The 24,773-nt window shown below is 34.1% G+C and overlaps 1 long non-coding RNA gene across 1 annotated transcript; it reads right to left on the reverse strand.

Moving 5' to 3' along the window:
• Positions 1–238: 238 nt before the first annotated feature.
• Positions 239–2,709, reverse strand: LOC127854220 (uncharacterized). The gene is made up of 3 exons (XR_008036974.1): positions 2,605–2,709; positions 926–1,090; positions 239–661 (listed from the first exon to the last, which is right to left on the reverse strand). It is a non-coding gene; the product is annotated as an uncharacterized LOC127854220 (long non-coding RNA).
• Positions 2,710–24,773: the final 22,064 nt, after the last annotated feature.

The raw sequence follows: 24,773 nt of genomic DNA on the forward strand, positions 1-24,773 counted from the left end.
TAACAGTAGCGTTAACAAAATAATAAAATACAATTAAAAAAAAGAAACGCAATAAGTTAACATCGTGGTATAAACAGATACGATTCAAATGTTAATTATGCTTGAGATCTGATTATAAAGCATTAATCACAATTATAAAATTACATTTTAATCACAATACAAATCGCAACTGCTATAATATAACAGTAGCATTAACAAAACATAAAAAAGTAAAAAAAAAACGCAACAAGTAAACATCATCGTATAAACAGATACGGTTCAAATGTTAATTATGCTTGAGATTTGATGATTATGCTTTTATCGCAACAATTCAATCACGGATAAATCACAAATAAATCACGGGTAAATCACAAATAAATCACAAACAGGTAAAACCACTGTATACACGTCATTTGTGCTTTTGCCCATAGTGCCTATACAGTGAACTTATATGTTTATAGGCGGCTTTGCACACATGGCAAACGTGTGTTTATTCCTCGCTGTGTGTTTTGAGATGTTCTCGGAGATGAGCCCGTGTTGTGGCCTTGTGGTTGCATATCTCGCACTCGATCTCTCGAGTGCGCTGTTCCCGGGCAGAGTGGGCATCTAAATCTACTTTCGTTGCGAATTCTTTTCCACAATAAAGGCAAAGATAGTTTTTCCGTCACCGTGTACATTGCACCTGTAAGCATTCATAAGCATAATAATCCTACACGTACACTCTTTGCTACTTATTTACAATAATTAACTAGTTCATGATTTGGGAAATGTGTATCTTATACATCTATAACGCGTTTTGATTAAGACTGTTTATCACAGCTTTCTAAAGATAATGTTTATGTAGTGAAACTGCAATGTACATAATTCGAAATGTTTAGAATCGCAAGTAAAATAAGACAGCCGACTGTGATTTTTCTACTGACTAAAAGCGCTATATGATAATGACCTGTATCTTTGTAATTGTCGTCTTGATGAAAACCCAACGCCGCAACAGTTAAAAGGGTAACATCCCAGCGTTTGTTCTTTCATGGTAAACCAAATTGCGCCTGTGCTTGTACCCTCTGGCGCATATGGCACAAATATATCGCTCTTCGGTCGTCATCATGTGTATCTAAAAACATCAAATATGTTAAATGAAATAAATAATTATGCATTTGTTATTATGTATTCACTGTGCTGTCACCAGTATTATAATCATATGATGTATTTGTCATGTGTGTTACCGTTTCAAATATATCATCTACTTAGCCATAAATAATTACAAGACAACGGCGCATTACTAAATCTACATTTTACAACAATTTAAAACATTGTTAACAACAGTATAGTTTAATCCTTGCAATGGCCTTAACAGTTGGAAAGAACATGGACATAACCTACAGTATGATTAATCGAAAGCCAAGCTAACTGCAACTCAGATCGATATATCACTTGTTATTAATCTATGTGTGCATTGAGTATTGCTTTATCAAAACGTACATCACTATGCTACTAATCAAATATTACTTATCTAATCCTACCAAAAATACAAGTGCTAATATACGTCAGCATCTGTCACTAAAGGATAAAACGATCAAAGGAACATGTGTTGATATGTTGCGTCAAATGTTGCATTTTATATCAATAAGTTCGGCTTATTGTCGACCTGAAATGGCCCACAAGTCGGCCGGGGGTGACTAGAAGCCTATTCATGTCACCCTTGGGTAACTTCAAGCCGACGCTAGTCATCACCGGGTGACTATAATCGGGTTCATGTCACCCCAGGGTGACATGAATCGGCGTCTAGTCACCCCGGTTGACAAAAGTCGGCTTGAAGACATCCTAGTGTGACATGAATCGGCTTCTAGCCACCCCCGGATGACTTGTGGGCCATTTAAGGTCGAAAATGACACAATGAGCATCAGTTCGTTTTAACGATAGTTGAGTTATTGTGGACTGTTCATCGAAATCAAAAGATTAAATTGAAACCTGACTCCAGAAGGGTTTGTCAGACATTCGCCACATTAAGTTTGAACTTTTTTCAGACTTATAGTATCTCTGTTACATTCCAAGGATTGTTCTCGGTGAAAGCTTCAAATTTGTTTATAGCACTTGTGCAAGACAGCATCGCAGTTATTGTCCAACATTATATTTTTGTGTTTACTGTGCCGGACCAAGAAAATGTTTTGAAATTCATATTAAATTTGTGTTTATTACCTCAACAATAACATCGCTTCAGAAACATTATTAATAACAAATGGTCGTTCTAGCCGAATATCGACTTGCCGTGCTTGCCTTGAATTTCGTTGCTTGTCGTGTTAGCCAAAGTGTTGATGTCCATTAGAAATGTCATTAAGTGGTGTTTTCAGGTAATTTTTTCGAACAAAACACATTTTATATGGAATTAATCACGTCCGCACATATTGGTTCACTGCAAAAAGGAATATAAAACATATATTTTGGACGATTTCAAATGTGCTTGTCGTGCTTGCGTGCATTGTAACGTAAAAACTAGGAATTTGCCTCGAATGATAGACTAAACTACTCATCTGGTGACAAATATTTATATAACCGGGAATAGTGCTCAACTTTTCCATTAGCCTGCGCGTTATTTCGTCAAAAAAGAGTAAATAATAAGATACTTACGTGGATTTGAAATTTCTAAGCGGGGCCAATGTTGACAAATTTCTACTTAGCGTGCTAGCCAAAATGACGTCACAAACCACGTGGTATGGCCACACTGGTGTTGCAAAGATTTTTTTGAATTTATTATTTATACGACTAACACATATTTGACACCAATAGTTATGACTTTAACGTGGTTTATTACAAATCCGTTGCTTAACATAGCGTTTGCCCACTTTGTTAAAAAAAATCTCAAAATGGCTATTAATAACATGAAAGGCAGGTACTCAAAAAGCATTTCGACATTCAATTCAATTGTTCGATTAGCAATTACATGTGCTTAGTTAATGCTTTGTTTCCATGAGATAAAGAAAATCCTTATTCGCTCCCACTGCGGCAATGGGTTCATGCAGAGGCAGGACTCGACCGTACTAGGATTGCAATCCGTTTAGGGATCATATCTCACATGGAATAAATATGGCATTCCTTTTGGGGTAAAGTGAAGTTCACCTACAAAGAGACCCCCCCCCTCGCACTGGATCAAAATATTACATTCGTGATTGTCATCCCTCCCAAACATGTGACTTGGCTCCCCATACTATCGAATCATATCAAGGATATCTCATCCACAGAAAATTGTGTCAAAACTCTTGCCACTTTTCATTTAAATCAGATGTCCCAAATCATAAGTACTATTTTTACAAAGTCTTCAGGTAATGCTACAGAGAAAGAAGCATCTTTGAGGTATCCAATAGATTAACATTAACAGGAAACTAATATAATACACTGAACACGACTCTCATACCAATGACACCTTAGAAAGATTGTGGTTGGAGATTGAGTGGGAGTACTGAAAATAGCCCGTCCCCAATTTAGACATTGGACGCCAATCACGTACCTGGGTGTCCAGTTTTTTCATTGTTGACAGTTCCGACAGTATTACTATCATAGTGAATGTTCAGAGTTTGATATCACTTTATAAGACTCCCTGGTCTTAGTGCATTCACATATTTATAACAATATATCTTTGCATGATATCATGAGAGCCAATTAGAAGCCATCACTAAAATGTCCTTCAAAGTTAAAGCAGTTAACGTCAATTGATGAAAGTATAATGTAATCACGAACATTACACGATAATAAACACACTTATACGATTTCGTTTAACAATTAAAATGTTACCTCAACCAATTGTGATGGTGCCCAATTTCGCAACATCTTTTTTTGAATTAATTTCACTTCTAAAAGAGGTTGAAGAAAAACAGATCTTAAGGGGGCATTAAATACATGTCAAGCACACAAAGCCGCTACGGATACAGGAGTCATGGACACTGTCGCTAGATAAGCAGATTAACCGCAACCAAATGACTATTGATCGTGGGGCTTCTCAGCCTACAAGGCGCTATCAAACATGTTAAATATGATACTATTGACGAAATGGTTTCTGTGGACAGAAGCGAGACCATTATTGATATAACTCATGTAAACATAAATATAATTTGATCCGTGTCAGTGTTAAGTCCTGGGGCTCCAATGAAAAGTCCCTTTGCAAATGAAAAAAAAAACACATCGGAGAAATTGATTATAACTTCAATGAAGACTTTTCAGCCTGGGACTTGACAGAAGCCTACCATACTCGTATTGGTAATTTGTAGATGAAATTACTATTTCATATGGTGATCCTCGATTAGCAGGACATTCAAATAACAAATAATTGTATTGATTTCGTTATATATAGTGCGAATATATTTAAAACATTACATATCTTTGATGATAACTTCACATCAGACCACTTTTGTGAATCAATATAAAGAAGTGAAACTCCAGCTGCTGGAGCAGTATTGAATTTTCATTAAAAACAATTAGTTGGTCCTTTATTTAAGGCAAGTGACCGATTGCCCAAAAAGTACAAAACAGCACAATACAGCACAATACAAACCAACATAAACACAAAATATGAATAAAGCTGGGGTCACCGCCTTGGAACGGTCAATGCAAATCATTGGGGCTTTAAACCTGGTTATAGAGCGCTCAACCTCACACTTGGCCCAGCAATATTCATAATACATTTAAGTGTAAATAAATTTAACGTCATAGCATTGTAACTCAAATTAAACAATAATAAAAGGGAATTAAAACGCATTCAATTTAATTACTATTTAATTACTCTTGCATTGAAGATACAAGAGTAACAGAATTACAACTTTTTGACGAACGATCAAATAAAATTATTAACAATTGTCAACTACATTCCTTCTTTACAGAAAAGATTTGAGAATATAGAATCATATAGTTAATATCTCAGATAATCATCGCGCAAATACAGGAAGAAGCAGCAATAATGGGTGTAAAAATTCCATATTACATAGCTTGGTTGTTTATGTGACTGCTAAACAAATTAAAAATAATTAAATCAAACAAGAAACGCCTATCAGAGAGAAAATATAAATAAAATGGAACGTTATAAACCCAATGATCTATGCATGTAGATTACAACTGGGAAAGTCGGTCGTATGACGTCACAAAAATCCATAATGGCGTGAACAAATTCCAAGGGCAGTACTAAATAAAAATATTAATGGGGCTGTGCTACTAATAAAACAAGTAAGGTGATTTAATATTAAGAAGCAAATGAATAAAAATGGTAATTCCATTAAAGCGACATTATTGGAATCAAACAGTATATAGGTGTTTTGACAACTGAAGACAGAAATGATTTGATGTACGATTTGAGTCCAAATGTAGTTTACATGCAGATTTGTTCATACGACACAATGACACAATTTTATTCAACAGTGATAAATGCCTATAATGTAGTATTCATGCAGATTTGTTCATACGACACAATGACACAATTTTAATCAACAGTGAAAAATGCCTATAATATCACTACTGATTCCAAATTTTAAGGGAAGAAAGATATGGTGAATCGAAAACCATCAAACACGTGTTTTTAAGTACATAAGCATCGTATTCTTTTGATAAAAACAAGTTAATTAAATTGAAAAGTTAAATATGAACATTTGGTTTAACATATTTTAATTTGCGGACACGCTTCAAAACATCTCCGTAAAATGATGGATGGGAGATTCCATTATTTAAATGCCATTTTAAAGAAACATTATATTTTGAAATTAAATCACCATACTTAGAGTAAAATCTAGCAAATTTATTTCTTAGGTTATGATACAAAAAGCCTTGTTTTAGCTCTAAAGATTTTAACATAAAAAGGGTGACGAATCTTTCATATAATCAAACAAATGTCATTAAACATGATTTTAAATCTGTAATAAAGCAGACTGCTCCAAATTTAGAGAATCGAAGTTTATCTTTGGAGGATGTTTCTCCTGGAGATAATTAAGTTTGCTGTACTTAGTTGAGAGAAGTATGCTAATATTCTCAGTCAGCAAACATATGAAACATAAAAACATGCCGTGGTGGAACAACTATTGCTCAAACGCGTTGCAGGAAATAAAAAAGCATTTGTATCAATTCTGACAAATCACTCAACAGACTACTTAAAATTTCAAAAGAAGTTGAATCACATCGTTATGACATTTTCGCCGAGCTTTGGAACAACCAAAGTCCATTAAATCTTTTAATCCACTAGGACCGAATTACAAACATCAATCTCGGGCAGGAAGAGTTAAGCTATAGGCTTTGGCCGCTTCTCGTACATCATGTTTCAACACATGCGTTGCAATGTTCATGCTATTTTGCTACATCTCTTCAATAAGTTTTACATCGAGGGGTGTTCCCTGAGTAGGCCGGCATGATGCCATTTTACAAATATGGAAAGGATAAACGTAATCATACACCTTACATACTCATTTTTTTAATTTCACAAGCCGGTAAATTAATGGAGCTTATGGTGAAGAACCAACTTGAGAATTTTTTGAAATCAAACAATATTATCAATTAAAATATGTCTGGTTATAATTAAGGTTGGCCATGTTTTACTAATTCGTTCGATTACAACCGTTGTTTTGCTACAAAAACAGGCCGCTAAGTGTTAGCACGTGTTTCTTGACAAGCATGCTGAATTAGATTTAACTTTGTATTATGGCGTCTTGTGGAAACTTTTCGATTATGGTATCACCGACCTTGCTCCCACTACATCGGGCTTTCAACGTCGAAATAGAGGACTCGTCGGATGCTATATCAATAATTAGGGGTTACACATAAGGATACGGCCATTGGGGTTTTCTGTCACCATAGATGGGTTACCTGAAAAAAATGAGAATACATGAATGGTTTTACGTCAGTTCACCGATTATTCTGGAACGCTGCTGTAAATCGTTGGTCAAACTGCAGAAACGGACATGAGCAGGTATGGACATTAGCAAATAAGTGGGATTTAAGCTTTCTCTGAGTAAAAGTTTAGGTTTTCGTTTTTGGAACCAACTTTCGTACTCTTACGACATACATTAACACAACAGCTAAGTTCCAAAACACGTTCTTTAAATAAAGAACAAATGCGAGAGAGAACAGAAAATCATTAGGATGCCAAAAGGGACATTAGCTGATCAGATGACACAAGCCTCTTTCTCCTCTGAACGTCTTTCAAACGTGCAAAGATAGATTATTGTGTCCACGTGTAGTTAGAAGCATGTTACTTATATCTTCAGATCTTTGACGGACTTAAGTACGACGCTCTGGGAATAGCCTGGAGGCTCTTGCATCTACACCCATCCACTTACTAGTATATCAGCATGTGGTGCTCCCTATTGCTCTACGCAGAGAATAGCCTATTATCTAAGTACAAACGAAGAGTAAACAAAATCGGATGAAGGCTATAGCGTGGATTGCACCGTCATAAAGATCTACTTCCTGAAACGCAAACAAAAGGTACAGTTTTCCTTTGGAACCAATGTATAGGCTCTATTGGAGGGGGCACATCTTGAAATGGCTGTCGTAACATACCCCATACTCTCTCCGATCCCTTAATAGACATTTGTATCGTAGTTCCGGGTACGGAAAATATAGTAAAACATACCAGGCCAATTTAGACTGTACCTGAGTTTGACAATAGGCTAATGTTTATGGAAAGCATGTATTTCTGCGAATCTTATTTTTAAAACATGTATCAAAATGATTAATAGTTGGTGTGCTATTCCGATACTTTTTTCTGAACAGATAAAATTACGCCAACGGTATGAACATTTAACAGTCTGTGTAATTCTATGAATACAAACTAAAATCTTACAAAAACGCATCATATCATATCATTTTTTTTTGAAATACATGTAAACGGAAAGTTCGTAAATTGTACGATGTACACTTTTACACAGTACAAAACTGTGGAAATACAGTACATATTCCAAAACATATCAACATTCTACTTACATGCTACTTAAATACCACAACTCCGAAGGTGCTGCAAAGACTAATATATGCAGTGATGCACGTGAACAATTGTGGACATTAGTAGATATTAAATATGGATATATCCACCTAAATATAAAACGTGCAGTCTAATCGTGCACGTAATTCTTAATATCTAAGACATAATCTTATTGCATCTGTAATCAATGTACTAACACTTGATTGAGTCTAAAAGTTATGCTTTACTGTTTTTAGTGCACGTGAACAATTGTAGACTTAAAAAGGTTTTAAATATAAAAATGTTCATATATATCTAACGTCTGAAGTATGCAGTCTAACAGTAATACTTAATATTTAAGATATAATCATTTTGCATAATGTAAACAATGTACTTACATTGGACTGAGTTAATTCGTTATGCTTTCCATTTCTACTTCTTAGTGCACGTCAACAACTGTGTACTCAAATAAGTGTTAATTATGTAAATATGCATACATATCCAACGTTTAAGCTTAATGCTTAACATGTTTGTTTCTAATTTTTGCAGTAGTATTCTTGACCATATTTTCAGAATCCTTGATCAACGATAGTCGTTCTCGCTTAAATGTGCAGTCTTAACGTGTACGTAATTATTACAATCTAAGACACAGTCATACTGCATATTGTAAACAATGCACTTACATTGATTGAGTCTATTGTGTATGCCTTACTTCTTTTTAGTGCGCATGAACCATTATCTACCTTAATAAGAATTATTTATCCAAATGCTCATATATATCTAACGTTCAAGCTTAATGCTTAGCATGTATGTTTTTTATTTCTTGTAATAGTACTTTTGACAGTATTTTACATTTCAGAATTAATATATCTAGCAAGCTCTCTTTTTACACGTAAACATTCCTGTAAATTTCTCTTAAACAATTATAAACTTTACATGTCAAATCTAAATCGCACGTTCTTACGTGAACAAATGTGTACTTAAATAAGTATTAATTATGTAAATTTTGTATATATGTCTAAGGGTTAAACTTAATGCTTAACATATATTTGTAAAAGTTTGCAGTATTTTGACTACATTATCAGAATCCTTACACAACGATAGTCGTTCTCTCTTATGTGTGCAGTCTTTACGTGTACGTAATACTTGATCCTTAAATTATAATCATATTGTATTTTGTAAACAATGTAGTAATATTGATTGAGCCAATTTGCTATGATTTATTGCTTTTTAGTGTGCTTGAATAACTGTGTACTTAAATAAGTATTAATTATGTAAAAGTTCATATATATCTAACGATTAAGCTTAATGCTTAACATGTATTCCGTATTATTTTTTAATTCTTGGTAGTAATACTTTTGACAGTTTTCCAAATTTAGTATATCTAGCAATCTCTTTTTTTCTACACGTGAACATTTCCTTAAATTGCTTTCACACTATTACAAGTTTAACGTGCCAAACCTAATTCTCACGTTTTAACTTAAATTGTGATCGTCAGAATCTATGTGTAACTTATTATAGGTTGTTATCTCTGTCGAATGCATCACTTCGTCTTAGGCCCACGAAAACCGATCACCAAAATAACCAATTGTTTAAAATGTACTAAGCACTTAAGTGACCTTTACTCATAAAATGAATTCATACATTTTGATATTGTTCCCTATGTCTTTTTTTATTTTCATTTTCTTTTTCTTTGACTATGTACAGGATGAAGGATTCGTTGCCGTCTTCTGGTCTATTATAACTCGAAAATATAACGTACAGTACCTAATTTTTCAAATGTTTAAAGATGGATACCCATAACATCTTACCAAGATACAAAGCGATCGGATTGTTTTTCATATTCCTAAATCTTTTTTTTCTGCTCTCACTTAACAACAATGAAATTGCTCTTATATCGACACTTAATATAATCAAAAGTCAATCCCAACTGTCACGGTACATTAAACGACCATACAAGCGCAAACGCTTGATTGCCAATTTTTATTTCTTAAAAAGAATATTTTATATATTTCTTATAGTCATGTTAGTCACATGGCTGACATTATTAATGTTGCTTTCTGGAGACATCGAATTGAACCCAGGTCCGTTATCAACTTTTACTTCTGAATCCTCTGTCACGGAGTCCAATAATTTTACTGATATATTATCATTGCAAAACAACTATTATTTTATTCAGTATAATGTACAAAGTATACGGCACAAGATGGACATCCTCACAGCAGAGCTCTCGTGTTTTGATTTATTATCTTTTTCCGAGACTTGGCTTTATAATTCAATCGTAACTGACGAACTTCTTTTCCCCTCATACCAATCACCGGAACGTAAAGATCGAACTCAGGACAGCCACGGTGGGGTAATGCTATATGTTAAAGATTTTATACACTACGAACGTAGATTTGATCTTGAACTTACTGCATTAGAAACTATTTGGATTGAACTACACTTTAAGAGTAAAAGGAATGTTCTTTTTGGGTTATTGTATAGACCACCTAACGCGGATGCATCATACACTAAGTTAATTGATGACTCCATCGGTTTGGCAATCGAAACTGGTATATCCGATATTATAATACTAGTAACCGGAGACATTAATCTTAACAGCAATCAACCCTCACAAGCCCGAAAACTTGATTCTTGGTGTACTGAATATGGTCTTGCTCAAGTTATTGACGAACCTACGCACTTTACGGAAGGTTCTTCATCTATTCTTGACCTATTATTAATAAGTAATCTTGATAGCTTGGCTTTATCAGGTGTTGGTGATCCTTTTCTTGACCAACAGAACCGTCATCATTGTCCCATATATGGTCTATTTAAATATAATAAGCCCAATTCAACAGTATATGAGCGTCACATATGGAAATATGTAGATGGAAATTATGACCTGCTTCGCGAAAGGCTCTCTACATTTGATTGGGATTCTATTGCAAATGATGATGTTAACACTTATTGCGTAAATATCACCGATACTATTGTTTCTAACGCTAAATATTGTATCCCAAAAGTGTATAAAAATTAAACCGCGTGACCCACCATGGCTTAATACGCATATTCGTCGAGTGATAAGAAAACGCAAACGTGCCTATCATCACGCGAAATCTAAAAACACAAATTATTATTGGTCTAAATTTCGTATAATTAGAAACAAGACAATTTTATTAATAAGGCAAGCGAAAGATCAGCATTACGAAAGGACTGGTGGAGAATACTTAAGTCATTTATTAATAAGCCTAGCAATAACCTAAATACAGCACTCCTAAATCCCATTGACAATACTAACACAACCGATTGTTTTGAAAAGGCAAATATCCTAAACATTTTTTTCAAAGTCAGTCCAAAATTGAAATCGCTAATGAAGATATGCCGGAACTCACTAATTTACCGATAGCTAACTCGTTGCAGTCTCTATGCATTACACCTACCGATGTTCTTGACATTCTTAAGTCACTTCCCGTGGACAAAGCATCGGGCCAGATGGAATAAATAATCGAATTTTAAAAGAATGCCAAAATCAACTGTCCACTCCTCTTTGTCAGTCCTTTAACGTCTCACTTAATAAATGTATTATGCCGAGTTGTTGGAAAGAAGCTAACGTTAGTGCTGTTTTCAAAAATGGCGACCCAAAAGTAGTTAGCAACTAAAGACCAATTTCACTCTTGAATACAATGGAAAAGGTTTTCGAAAAAATCATTTTCAAACACGTATGAAATCACCTCATTAGTAACAAATTACTTACGCCTTTTCAGTCTGAATTTTTGCCAGGTGATTCAACTACTTACCAACTGACATATATATATACGATACGTTTTGTAAAGCCCTCGACAATGGATTAGAGGTAAGTTGTCTTTTTTATATCAGTAAAGCCTTTAATAAGGTCTGGCACAAAGGTCTTCTCCAGAAACTAAATGCAATTGGCATTCGAGGAAAGTTACTCTCCTGGTTTACTAATTATCTTCATAATAGACGACAACGCGTAGTACTTCCAGGCGCAGTCTCTAACTGGGCAATATTAGAAGCCGGTGTTCCCCAAGGTTCCATATTAGGGCCTCTGTTATTTTGAATTTTTATTAATGATATTGTTTACGACATCAAAAGTAATATTCGCCTTTTTGCTGATGACACTTCCCTATATATTATTATCGATGATCCAATCATCTCAAATACAATACTACAAAGTGATATCAACAAAATATCTAAATGGGCTTTAGATTGGCATGTATTATTTAATCCCTCAAAATCTGAATCCCTAACATTCTCCAGAAAGCAACATCCAAATCTATGTACTTTTACAATGATGACTAGACAAATACCAGAGGTCGGTTCCCACAAACATCTAGGGGTTTTCCTCTCTACAGAATGTAAATGGAACATCCATATTAAATACATAACAGAAAAAGCATGGAATCGAATTAATATTATGCGAAAACTAAGGTTCACACTTGATCGGAAATCTCTTGAATAATTTACATATCGTTTATTCGACATCTTATAGAATATTCAGATGTGATATGGGACAATTGCACCCAAGCGGAAAAAAACGAAAATGATAAAATTCAAAATGAAGCAGCGCGAATCGCTTGTTAGTCGTCTAAACTAGTTTCATTAACTGACCTGCATAAGGAAATTAACTGGGAAACGCGTCAGGACCGCCGTGACAAACATAAACTAACATTATTCTTCAAAATGAAAAATTCGATTACCCCACAGTATTTATCCGACCTCGTACCCCAACATGTTGGATCTGTTGCTAGGTATAATCTTCGCAATGCTAATGACTTACGTACTTCCGAATCTAGGCCAACCCTTTAGTACAATTCATTCGTACCCGCAGTCATTCGAAAATGGAATAACCTACCAGATGATGTTAAAAATAGTGAATCGTTGAATGCATTTAAAGCTAAACTTAACAGGAATAAAGTTATAACACCATCGTACTATTACATAGGTAAACGGCATTCTCAAGTCATTCACACGGGTTTAAGGACCAAATCCAGTTCCCTTAATGAGCACCTTTACGCTAAAAATATTATTGATTCTCCTCTTTGTCACTGTGGAGATATTGAATCTAACTTCCACCTCTTCTTTACATGTTCTTATTATAGCGTAATACGGACAAAGTTAATGAACGATGTCTTAGGAATTATAAGTCCTGTAGACCGTGATACGCTCCTCTTTGGCAAAACATCCCTAAACGATGATGACAACTCTACTATCTTTCTTTGTGTCCAACAATACATCACCGAATCTAAGCGTTTCTCATAACAATCCGATCCCGACTCGACGTTGCATTTATTTGACATTGACCCACAACCAAAATCCTTCATCCTACCTTGATCACCTCACTTTTTTAAATGTTTATATCCCGTCTTGTGACTACCGGCATATATCATGAAATGTGTAGTCTTTAAACACTGCCACTTCCATGTGTAAATATTAATTCTAAGGAGAGAAACTATATAAGAACTTGCTTCTTTCGTTTCAATCCTTTTCTCCTTATATTATGTAACATCTGTATATATTGTACATGCCATTAGAAATAAATATGTTTAAACTAAATGCCTTTTATTTGATAAAATAAGCCCCCGGATCGAATGATCGGGGTTATATTGATTTTTGCCTGTTTGTCTGTCCGTCTGTCTGTCATAAATGTATCTGTCATTGTATGTGCCTGTCATTGTATGTGTGTGTCTGTACCGAAACTTTAACCTTGGTCATAGTTTTTGAAATAATGATGATAGCAACTTTATATTTGGCATGCATGTGTATCTCATGCAGCGAAACATTTTAAGTGGTGAAAGGTCAAGGTCATCCTTCAAGGTCAAAGGTTAAATATATTGCTTCAAAGCGGCGCAGTAGGGGGCATTGTGTTTCACAAACACAGCTCTTCTTTTCATAATATATTTAAACTGGAAATTCTTAGTCGTTGTCTGCCATGTTTCAGTCTAAACGGTTGAATGTAAAATTGAATTGTTTCGATTGATTGTAAAATAATTTATGCTGTTTTCAGATTTTCTTTCTAGTATGATCAAACACTTATAATGAGACTATTATATGTCAGATAATCACTGGTATATAAGACAAACAAATTTTTGAATAGCTCAAAACTATTAAATCCCTCGCTTTATAGTATTATATTTATTCTACATGATTGATTAATATGCTATCCTTTACCGAAAATTAAACTATATGTACATTTTATAAATAAGTTATCCCAAACTATTTCTTTCGGAGTGATGTGATGTTTTTATAATGGTGAAATTATTTCTGACCTTCAATGTGTCTTTTAAGAATGCTGATAGAATTTTTAGTGGGCTTATATGGTCAGATTTAATGTTATTTTTTTATGAAAAATTTACCCAAACTTTTATTTTAATGGTTGTGTTTTTATTCATATTGTTTAATAAATCGTTTAATCCACATGGCTTTGAGACCATCCACACAACTACTCTACCAATCATTTTTAAACCGCCGTTTTTATTTTATTGTATTCTTTGATCCCTTCAATCCAGTTTGTCATTCCTAAAATGAACATGGTTGGTTTTAAACATCTAATTTTACATTAAGTCGGTCTTTCTAAAACTGTAAATGCGTATATTAGTTTTGGCAATGCACTTTTTATATATGTGATTTTGTACAATTAATGAAAGATTTAATTGTTTTGGTAGAAGAAAGCAGTGTTAAAATGTAAGATTTTCACAACATATATTGTGTTTAGCAGTACATTTTGAATCTCCATCAATAAATTCTGCTTCGGCTCGTATTAAAATGCCTTTCATTTTCTTCACATGTGTGGCATTAAAATTATCCTTTTCTTTGTGTAAGTGTGTAGTAATGATTCGTCCTCAGGGTTATTTTTCAAATGGTCTTTCATATCATGTTATTTGTTCTCTTGTTCTGTTCTCTTTAAATACTATTTATACTTAATATGTTTACGGTGTATTTTTATGCGTGTCATTGCTAATAGCAACTATGTCGTTTAATGGCAACCTCAGGGCAGAGATTTGACGGGAACCAGCTTATAGAGAAAGGAACGACAACTCTGCGTGGAGATTGGTAGATGGTTTAACAAAGAGGTGACATTCACTCCTCTTGTTTTAAATTGCACTCCTCTTTTTCTATCTCGTGGCCTCGACTTAGTAACTCGAGGCCACGACTTACTAACTCGTGGCAACGAGTTACTAAGTCAAGGCCAGGAGATAGAAAAAAGAGGAGTGTAAAACTAAATAAATGAAGAGTGCGATTAAAAAAAAGAGCGGTGCAGTAAATAAAGGAAGGGTGCATCAAACCAAAAAGGAGAGAATTTAAGCTTTCTCGAGATCCCGACTTAACTAACTCGTTGCCTCGAGTTAGTCAGCCAATCAAATTCTTCCATTTGGCCGTGATGATCTTTATACATAGGGAAGCAATCATCACAGTAAAAGCCCGCTTTTGTCAGCTATATATATGCGTACAGTATATTTGCACATGTTACGCAAAATTTGATTGGCTGACTAACTCCTCCCTCGAGATAGCTTAACTTTTCAACTTGTCCATGCAATTGACAAAAAAATAAAGCGGAAGTTAAATATTTATATTTCAATATACTTGTTAAACGTGAATATTCACTATTTATATCTCACCTCCTACAAAAATGCCTAATCCGATTGCCTTAGAGCGGTCACGTGCCTATGGAGTATAATCCATAAACCCCGAGTATTTTCCATACACCCCGAGTAATTTCCATACACCCGAGTAATCGAGTAGTCGGTTGAGATATAATCGTTACACAGTTACACTTTCGAAATTACTGAGGGTGTATCTCCCATACTCCATCAGTTACTAACAGTGTAACTAATAATACTACGGCTTCTGTCAATTATTTAACAATGTATGTATAAATTTATTACACCTCAAAATTTCTTATCAGCTCTTTTCAAGACAACAGATCCAGAAAATCCAGAATCAGATCCAGAAAATGGGACAACAAATTAAATTTAAATACTTAAATTAATCCATTTGAAAAGATGATTTTCGCAGAAGTGAATGGTCCGGTCTTAACTAAATGTAGACATACATTTTAGTGTTTAGTTTCTTTAACCCTTCTACAGACATATTTTTTTCAGGGACGTTTGAAACTCCTTATGGATTTAAAACACATTTCGTATTTTTATCGAACTATCCAAACAGGTCCGTCCAGCAATGCATTTCAATATGAGGCTTTGTTAAGGAAATTGGTCATTGGCATGTGATTTAGTATTTTAATGCTGAACAATGTATAAGAACATAAAACCAATCATTTTTAAATGTTACATCAACACAGTTCCATAGTAATGTTAAATTGTGAATGAAATATCGATATGAGATTGTACTTAAGTTACATAGTATGAATATTTGCGCACTGGAATAGTACTGAATAAAAATATGTACTTAAGTTAGTATTATACTGTGTTTATAGATAATTATCCAGTTGGAAAAGTAATTCTTCCGTATTAGATGTTCAAAATGTTTTGAAACTGCTAGACAACATTTATTGTTCTTTTCAATTATAACCACACTTAACAAGATATGGTACGAGCTCTTAAATAATGATTATCTCGAAGCGCACAATTATGGATGCACTATTAACGGAAAAAAATAATTAATAATTACAAACTATACGAAATACAATTACTCTGAGATGTAATGCATGTCAATATATCAAATAATCGGGTTCTGTCCACTCTCACCAGCATCATTGATTAATGGCATTAAACATATCAGACGATCGACATTTTCTATTGAATTTATATACGACATTTTCAATTGATTTTATATACGATCCTTTTATGTACAGGTTCTTTGATCAGCATTCTATCTGGTTAATAATCCTTTGTAATACCAGTTCTTGTAGCGTACAATCAACAGGAACGATTTAGTATATGCAATCCCTACAAAAGACCCGACACAAATAAATCTCTTTCATATAAGACATCGATCCGCTCAATGTGCACCCAATCACAATAATTACTACAATATTTTGCTCTGATAAATACGTATTGTCAGTTGCTTCGATTTTTGCTTTAATTTTTTTTTTCATTTGTCTTATGACCGATTCGAAAAAAATGTTCAGTGTATGTCAAACAATGAATATATGGGTGCAATATGTATGTTTCCCAAAAAAGTGTTAAAATATAGTTTATAAAAATACGACGGAAGGTTCAAAATCTAACAGAAAAGTATGAAATGCTTTCAATTTTAAAATAATTGTAAAATGCTTTAACAAACAAATAGTAACAAGTAAACATTCATGAACTCTGAAGCGAAAATTGATATATTTTACGTCAATATTTGTATGTAGAACCCTGGATTCAAAGGTAACGAGTATACATACACATTTAGTTATGTGAGACCAGCAATCACATAATGTCGCTATCTACTGTCAATCTTGTGGATGCGACCACTTGAATTAAGCGACCTTTTTCTTATGCGATTACTTTGAATCCCCCCTCCCCAGCCTCTCTCTTTATTTTGGTATAATATAATGCGAATTTTGTCTTACGCTGATTTCCGATTATTTTTATGTCCAAATATTGGATTTAGCGACCACGTGATGGTAAAATTAGAAAATGTGTTGATCGTTTAGGGACAAAAGTGGTCGTATAAGACAAAGGTCGCTTACTTCAAGTGGTCGCATCCACAAGATTGACTGTGTAGATAGCGACATTTACACTTGATTACTTATCAAACATACTTATTAAAAAAAAAGTTCATACACAACGTTTATAAAGAGACAATACATTTCAAGACCGAATGCCTTGATGAAATTAAGGAAAAAAAATGCTGATTTTTATCGAAGCTCGTGAAAAGAAAGTACAGTTTGAAGCAACGTACCTTTTTTACATGCTACAATTACATGAATGACATTCATATAATGAAATTCATGTTGCATTGATCTTGGTCACATTATTTAAGATAACGTTCTTGAAAAAATGACGATTAAATTGTTGAAATCATGAAATTAATGGATCTTTTTATGTAGAAAATATAAGTAAAAATATCTATTAATAAACGTTATTTTACAAACCATCGCAAACTTACACAAATCGTAAGATTAATCATCATGACCTAAAAATGCCCCGTTCATGTGTATATAACGGTTTAGGCGATAAACTAAAAAAACAAAAGTGCCTGAAAGATCAAAAGTCGCTCACCTGAGATACGAAGGAACTAACCTGTTCTGTGCAGCCCAAGAGATCATTAGAACAAGTGTTCTGACCAAGTTTCAAGAGCATTGGACAATATATGGGGTCTCCAGAATATTAAAAAGGTTTTACTATTGCCATATATGGAAAAAAGACATGTCGGAAATGTTTTTCAACCAAACGTAACCATTTTAGAACTCATCCAAGATATCATTGAGTTCTCATTTTATAACTCACCCAAGATATCATTGAGACAAATATTCTGACTATATTTCATGAAGATCAGAAATAAATGTGGCCTCTAGTGTGTAAATAATGTTTTACTATAGCCATATAAGGAAAATTGCCCCGCCCCTCACGGTCATGTTTTTCAATCCACCGGAACCATTATCGAACTCGTCCAAGATATAATTGGGTCAAATCTTCTAACCAAGTTTCATGAGTATCGGAAATAATTGTGGCCTCTATAGTGTTTGAAGGTTTTACTATAGCCATCGAAGGTAAAATGCTTCGCCCCCTGACGGCCATGTTTTTCAACCGACCGGAACCATTTTCGAATTCATCCAAGGTATATTGGGGAAAATGTCCTAACCAGGTTTCATGAAGATCAGACAATAAACGTGGGCTCTATAATGATAACAAGGTTTTACTATAGCCATATAATAAAAATGACCCGCCCCTTGGCGGCTTTTTTTTTCAACCAACCGGAACCATTTTCGAACTCGCCAAAGATATAATTGGCATAAATCTTCAGACCAAGTTTCATAAAGATCAGACAATAAATATTTCCCCTGGACTGGAGTGTTAACAACGCAAATAAATAGACAAAATGCGATTTGGAAAATTGTCTAAAGATGACCTTAAAAGCTTAATCATCACACGTTTTTCTTCTCTGTGATTTTAAAACTGAATCTCGCATAACTGTTGTCAATTTTCTTTATAATTAAACTCGTTCAGACAATGTACAAGTTTATGGTTTGATAAATGGTTTATATTGATAAACGTAAGAAAGTGCACGAATGTTACTCATCGTGTTCTCTACATGTAATGATATTTAGATATATAAGAATAATACCTCAGATTTTTTTCTTTACCAAGCTATTGTGCATCCATTTCGTTCGTCCAATCCAAGTTTACAAATACGTGATACCCCGCAGTGGACTTATTTTACAAACTTGACAACCATGTTACTCTGTTACTTTAATGTGGAATTTAATATATGTTATTATGAATAAATAAGTGGAGCTGCTAGACCTGAAGCTTTTAGTGCGTCGATCTTAAAATTCATAGAAGTCGACACTATGACGGTACAACATAATGACGGTTTTGTATCCGAGTGTGCTGTCGTAAATCACGGACTCTAGAAGAGAGCGTATATTGAAAAGAGTTGAATCGAGTATTTGACCCTTACTGTAGTAAATTCAATTTTATGCAAAACCTAATCCGATTTTATTGGTTTATACGTTATCTTGTTGCTTATTAATTCCTCTTTCAAAAAAATATAACTTTCAGTATATTTCCGTTGTTATTAATGGATTTATAGAGAGTTAAACACGAGAAATAAACATTTTATATTTTACGCCCGCGCGTTTAACCTTTCGATACTTTGTCACGTGACCAGTAGCTATCGATTAGCGTACATCGAAGCGCCGAGGTTATACATTTTGATGTACCCATTAACGTCTTTTTTCTAAATTTACTTTTATTTCTCGGCCGATTTTGACAAATTATATATCATTAGAAAGCCTACGTTTGGTAGTTTTCAGATATATACATATATATATGAAGTTTTACTTCTAATTTGGGCAGCCCGGCGAGTTATAACTTTAACTTTTGCAAATATCATACCGTTTTAGAATCTATATTTACGGTAAACATGGTCGTACTTTATACAGATTTGTAGCGTTTATATTTGGAGTTCAGTTTTTAAATCTACATCTTGCTTAGGAGAATAGAATTATACGATATACGATACGATTGAAAAACAAGAGGGCCTGAAAGGCCCAAAGTCGCTCACCTGATATAAAAAGAAATGACCGGTTCTTTGCAGCCCAAGATATCAATGAAGCACAATAATGTTCTAACCAAGTTTCATGAAGAATGAACAACAAATGGACCCTTGGCGGCCATGTTTTTTAACAGACCGGAACCATTTTTGAACTCTTCCAAGATATGTCCAAATTTCATGAAGACAATGTGTCTTCTAGACTGTTCACATGTTTTCACTTTATACATATAAAGAAAACTGCCCCACCACCTGGTGCCCATGTTTTTCCACTTTTCACGACCATTTTCAAACTCGTCCGAGACATCCACATAGCTAATGTTTTGACAAAATTTCACGATGATTAGGCAAAAATGTGACTTCTAGAGTGTTCAAGCTTTTTAACTATATAATTATAAGGAAAAAGACCCCCCCCCCCTGGCGGCCATGTTTTTTACAGATCCAAACCATTTTCGAACTCAACTGAACTTGTCACGGGATGGTTACGGGTTAAGTTACTTTGTGAGCACTTATGTAATGCGAAAATATTTATTTCCGGTCAGGATGACACCGCTGATTGGTTGTAATTCAATTAACTAAAAGTATTGCCGTTTACTTAAATATAATTTTATAAACATATTATTCAACAGTAGGCTGTTTTACACTAAACAATTTAGAAATATGGAAATGTATCGATTTTTTATTTCATACTCAATAATATTGTGTATCATTCATTACCGTATTAATTTTAATTTTCTGACATCGTTTTAATACATAAAGCCTGAAAATGATTAAATCTTGATAATTGAACTCTGCAAATAAGAAAGGTAAATCTTGAGTTCGAAGTTTATTCTGATTCTGATTTCTATCTCCAGAAACTTATAATTGAAATTATTTCTTTATTGTTTCATAGAGTATCCATTTGATATGTGTTAACTTAAATATTTTTTATATAAAGTGAATTATTATGAAATCTTGTTTTGATATGAAGTTCCCATTTAAATTACATATTTTTTGTTAATTGTTAAAAACATAAAATTTAATACTCCTTCTTTGAAATAAAATATATCAAACACTTCAACTAGCTTGTATTACTGACCACTGATATTAACATCTGGCATAGAGCACAGTGAGAGGGTAATTAAGTACCTAGGAATCATGATTCTGTCAGTCTGTGGTCATTATCAATTTGTTCAGGGCAAGTCATGCTGGTTAGATGGTCGCTTTAGCGACCGTCTAATGTGCTTGATGTAAAATTCAGGTCGATACGGCCTGGGTATGATTAGCCCAATTCCCGCTTACACTACGCGCGAAGAAAGAGTTGTATAATTTATGCAAGAGGTTTGAGTTCTCCAATTATGTTTATTCACAAATGGAAACATTATATTAATATCGTGTTAAATGCAATAGTTTCGAATGGTGTTTTATAGAAAAGAATAAAAAAAACAATGATCGTATTGCACGTGTCGCGGATGAGATTGTTTATGAATGATTAAAATAGTCCACTTTCTGCTGCGTCTGCGTGACGTAGTATTTTCGCTCATCTCATTCATAAATCTGAGGCTGGCGATAAACAAAGGGGAGTCCGGGTGAGAATTACGCACTAGTATAAGGTTACGCTTGTTTATATTCACAGGTCTCAATTAATAACACGTTGACCACGAGTTCAACAATTATTACCGGGATACGATAGACAACATAAAAATGATTCATTATCGCTGAAACTGTTAAAAAACATTTAAATATAACAAGAATATTCTCTAAAAAATGTAGTCTTGCTGTTTTGAAATAAGGTTTGGAATTTTGGTTTCTAAATAACTTAATTAAAAACAAAAGTTTAATTATAGTGTTTTTTACTTTTAGTCGCATATTTACCGCATTATAATGTGTGTTATAATAGGCAAACCATACATTAGTAAAATTCAATCTGCCTTCGCACATAGAAGGAATGGGTCAATTAGGTGCTGCGTTTCCTTTGCTTACTTCAGTTAGAGGTCAATTCTTTACGTAAAAGCAATCACAAGGCCCCGGCTTCAGAGGAATTGCGGAGCGTTCTTACATAATTAAAGTCGTAGTCGCATGGTATTTGCGTTTAGCGTCCTATTTGGTCACGTGGTGCTTTTTCGCGGGTGTTTTGGCATTCATGATATGAGGCTATTAATATATGCGCCTGTCGATAAACAAAGGAAAGTTTACGGGCGATAACAACGCAATAGGTTACGCTCTCACATACAACTCAATGACGTAGTACAGGTCGTAAATTGAGAGATTTGGGAAAAAGTTGACGCTTATTTATATTCTCAATTTATAAAACGTTGAACATAAGTTCAACAATAACTTCAGCGATACGATAGACTAAAAAAAATCATAATCGCTTAACCCGAATATAACAAATAATTTATAATAATAATACGAATGACCTGTTTCATAACCTCGTTGAAGCTACTGCATCGGGTATTTCTGGAAAGCGTTCTTGGTTCTCAACAAATAGCGGCGATCTTTTGTATTTACGGGTGCTAGCAACGCAATAGTAGAAGCTTAGTAGAAGGGTTAGCTTGTTTATATTCACAGTTCTCAATACATTGACAGTTGGATATGAGTTCATCAATTACTCAGGCATACTATAGGCAACCTCGAAAAGGCTTTATAATCGCTAAAACCGAAAACAACTAAATATATTATATTAAATATATTTATAACAATACATGTCTTTTAAAAATGTAGTCGGCGTATACGCCGACTTTGAAATAAAGTTAGCAATTTACTTTTCTAAATAATTGAATACAATTAAACAAAAGTTAAACTATTGTGTTGTGTTTTTCACTTGTAAGCTGCATATTCACCGCATGAAATGTGTGTTAGCATTGTCAAACCACACATTAGTGTGAGTAAATAAAAAATATACTACGGGAGAGCACTTCATATGTGTCCTCATATGCCTTGTTATGAGTATCTTTCTTCATTATCGAAATATATCGTATGTTTATATTTGATTTAAACGCAGTTTTCTTTCGTCACATTTAAATCACACGTCAATAGCGCCGTCATGCGAAAATGGGTCTTATGCGTTTCGGCAAGCGTTTGTTAAACCCAACATGTGCTCTTGCGCAGTCAGGCCATAGGCGACGCTGTTCGCTTTAAAATCACTCAATATGTTATGTTTCTCCTTACCAGAAGGAGGGATAGCTGAGTGGGCTATTTATATGAAGGGCGCATATGGAATTAGACCCATTTTCGCATGACGAGGGTCATTACAAATCTCATTGCGAATTGAAAATCCCACATTTAAAAACAATGTTTTTTGATACAAAATTGAATTGAAAATAGCAAACTTGTTAATAATGGCAGCCTATCGACGCATTAAGGAATGATTTCCAGACGTGCTGACCAAGTACGGCAAACATTGTGGTATGATAATTAAACGATTTTCTCTTATCGTGACACTACTATTTCGCTAATGATTGTTTTCTCATCTTGGAGGCGAAATTGAAATTCTGCGAGATGGATTGTAACGCGTAATTGTAACAGGGCCACAATTTGTGTCGTTTGAGCATACAGAGAGTAGTCCGGAATTTCTTACACTGAACAGTGCTACATCCTTTGAATTGAGCACATACGCAGTGATGTAGCAAAAATTCAGAGGTTGTATCTCGAATCAGCTTATTAAATATTCGAAAATATTCATGCGTGTCTGTTGGCGTTATGTTAAAGTCACTAAGATGAAAACTGAAACAGCTTCGCCTAAAAGCGCATTAGTGCTCTATACCTATGTTTATGTTAGCGTTGTTGACACCGTGTGAACTGCTCGGGTAACAAGTAAAGCATAAACAGCAATGTTTATATACTTTTATTCGTCCATATACAAGATACGAAGATTATTGTATATTTTGAATTTGTATATGGTGTCAAAAATCAAAAGTTTTGTACACGGAACTTTCATTATGAATTTATATTCTTGGTGAGATAGTCATTTGATATTAGAAAAAATATTCCTTTAATATGATGGTGACTGCAAATTTTCTTTATATTAAGTTCTCATTACCATTTTCATCATACTTTCTTTGCTTTCAGAACTTCCAAAAAAGCATGCTGTTTTTATTTTGTCTTAGTTATTTCTATGAAATAATAAGGATGATAAAAAGTGCACACAAAACTCGACCCGTGCGCGATGACACACACTTTTTTAAGTTGAATGGCGTGTGTTCATTTCAAACTTGCGATTGATTTTGAAAAATGAATTGCGTGTTAAATTATGCAATAGCGAACATCTTCAGTGCCTTCAGCGCTTTGATTTTCTAACTGTATCAGACACTACCTGGCTAAGAAAGCTGGTAAAAAGTTACACACTGCAATGATCAATATCTGCAGGGAATTTCTCAAAGATGGCTTATCAGTAATAGTTCCCATTATAAATTAATTTGCTACAAACTGATAACAAATGTGACAAAACAATAAGTACAGATTTACACAAGAAAGTACAACTTAGCCAAAAAATGCCATTATACTAGAAAAATATGTATTTTGAAGTATTTACCCTTTACGTGTTTTGAAACCAAGGGGTCTAACAAATTCTAGAGCAGAAGTAAATTAGATTGGGAAACATGACTCAGCAGGTTAAACAAAGGAGATAGATACTGCAAAAATATGTACATGTTGTCTTTCTTTCAGCTATCTCTTAGTTGATAGGCTTACCATTAGTGATAATGACTTACACAGTTAT

The sequence above is a fragment of the Dreissena polymorpha genome, chromosome 1, assembly GCF_020536995.1.
Source record: "Dreissena polymorpha isolate Duluth1 chromosome 1, UMN_Dpol_1.0, whole genome shotgun sequence".
In the NCBI taxonomy this organism is placed as follows: domain Eukaryota; kingdom Metazoa; phylum Mollusca; class Bivalvia; order Myida; family Dreissenidae; genus Dreissena; species Dreissena polymorpha.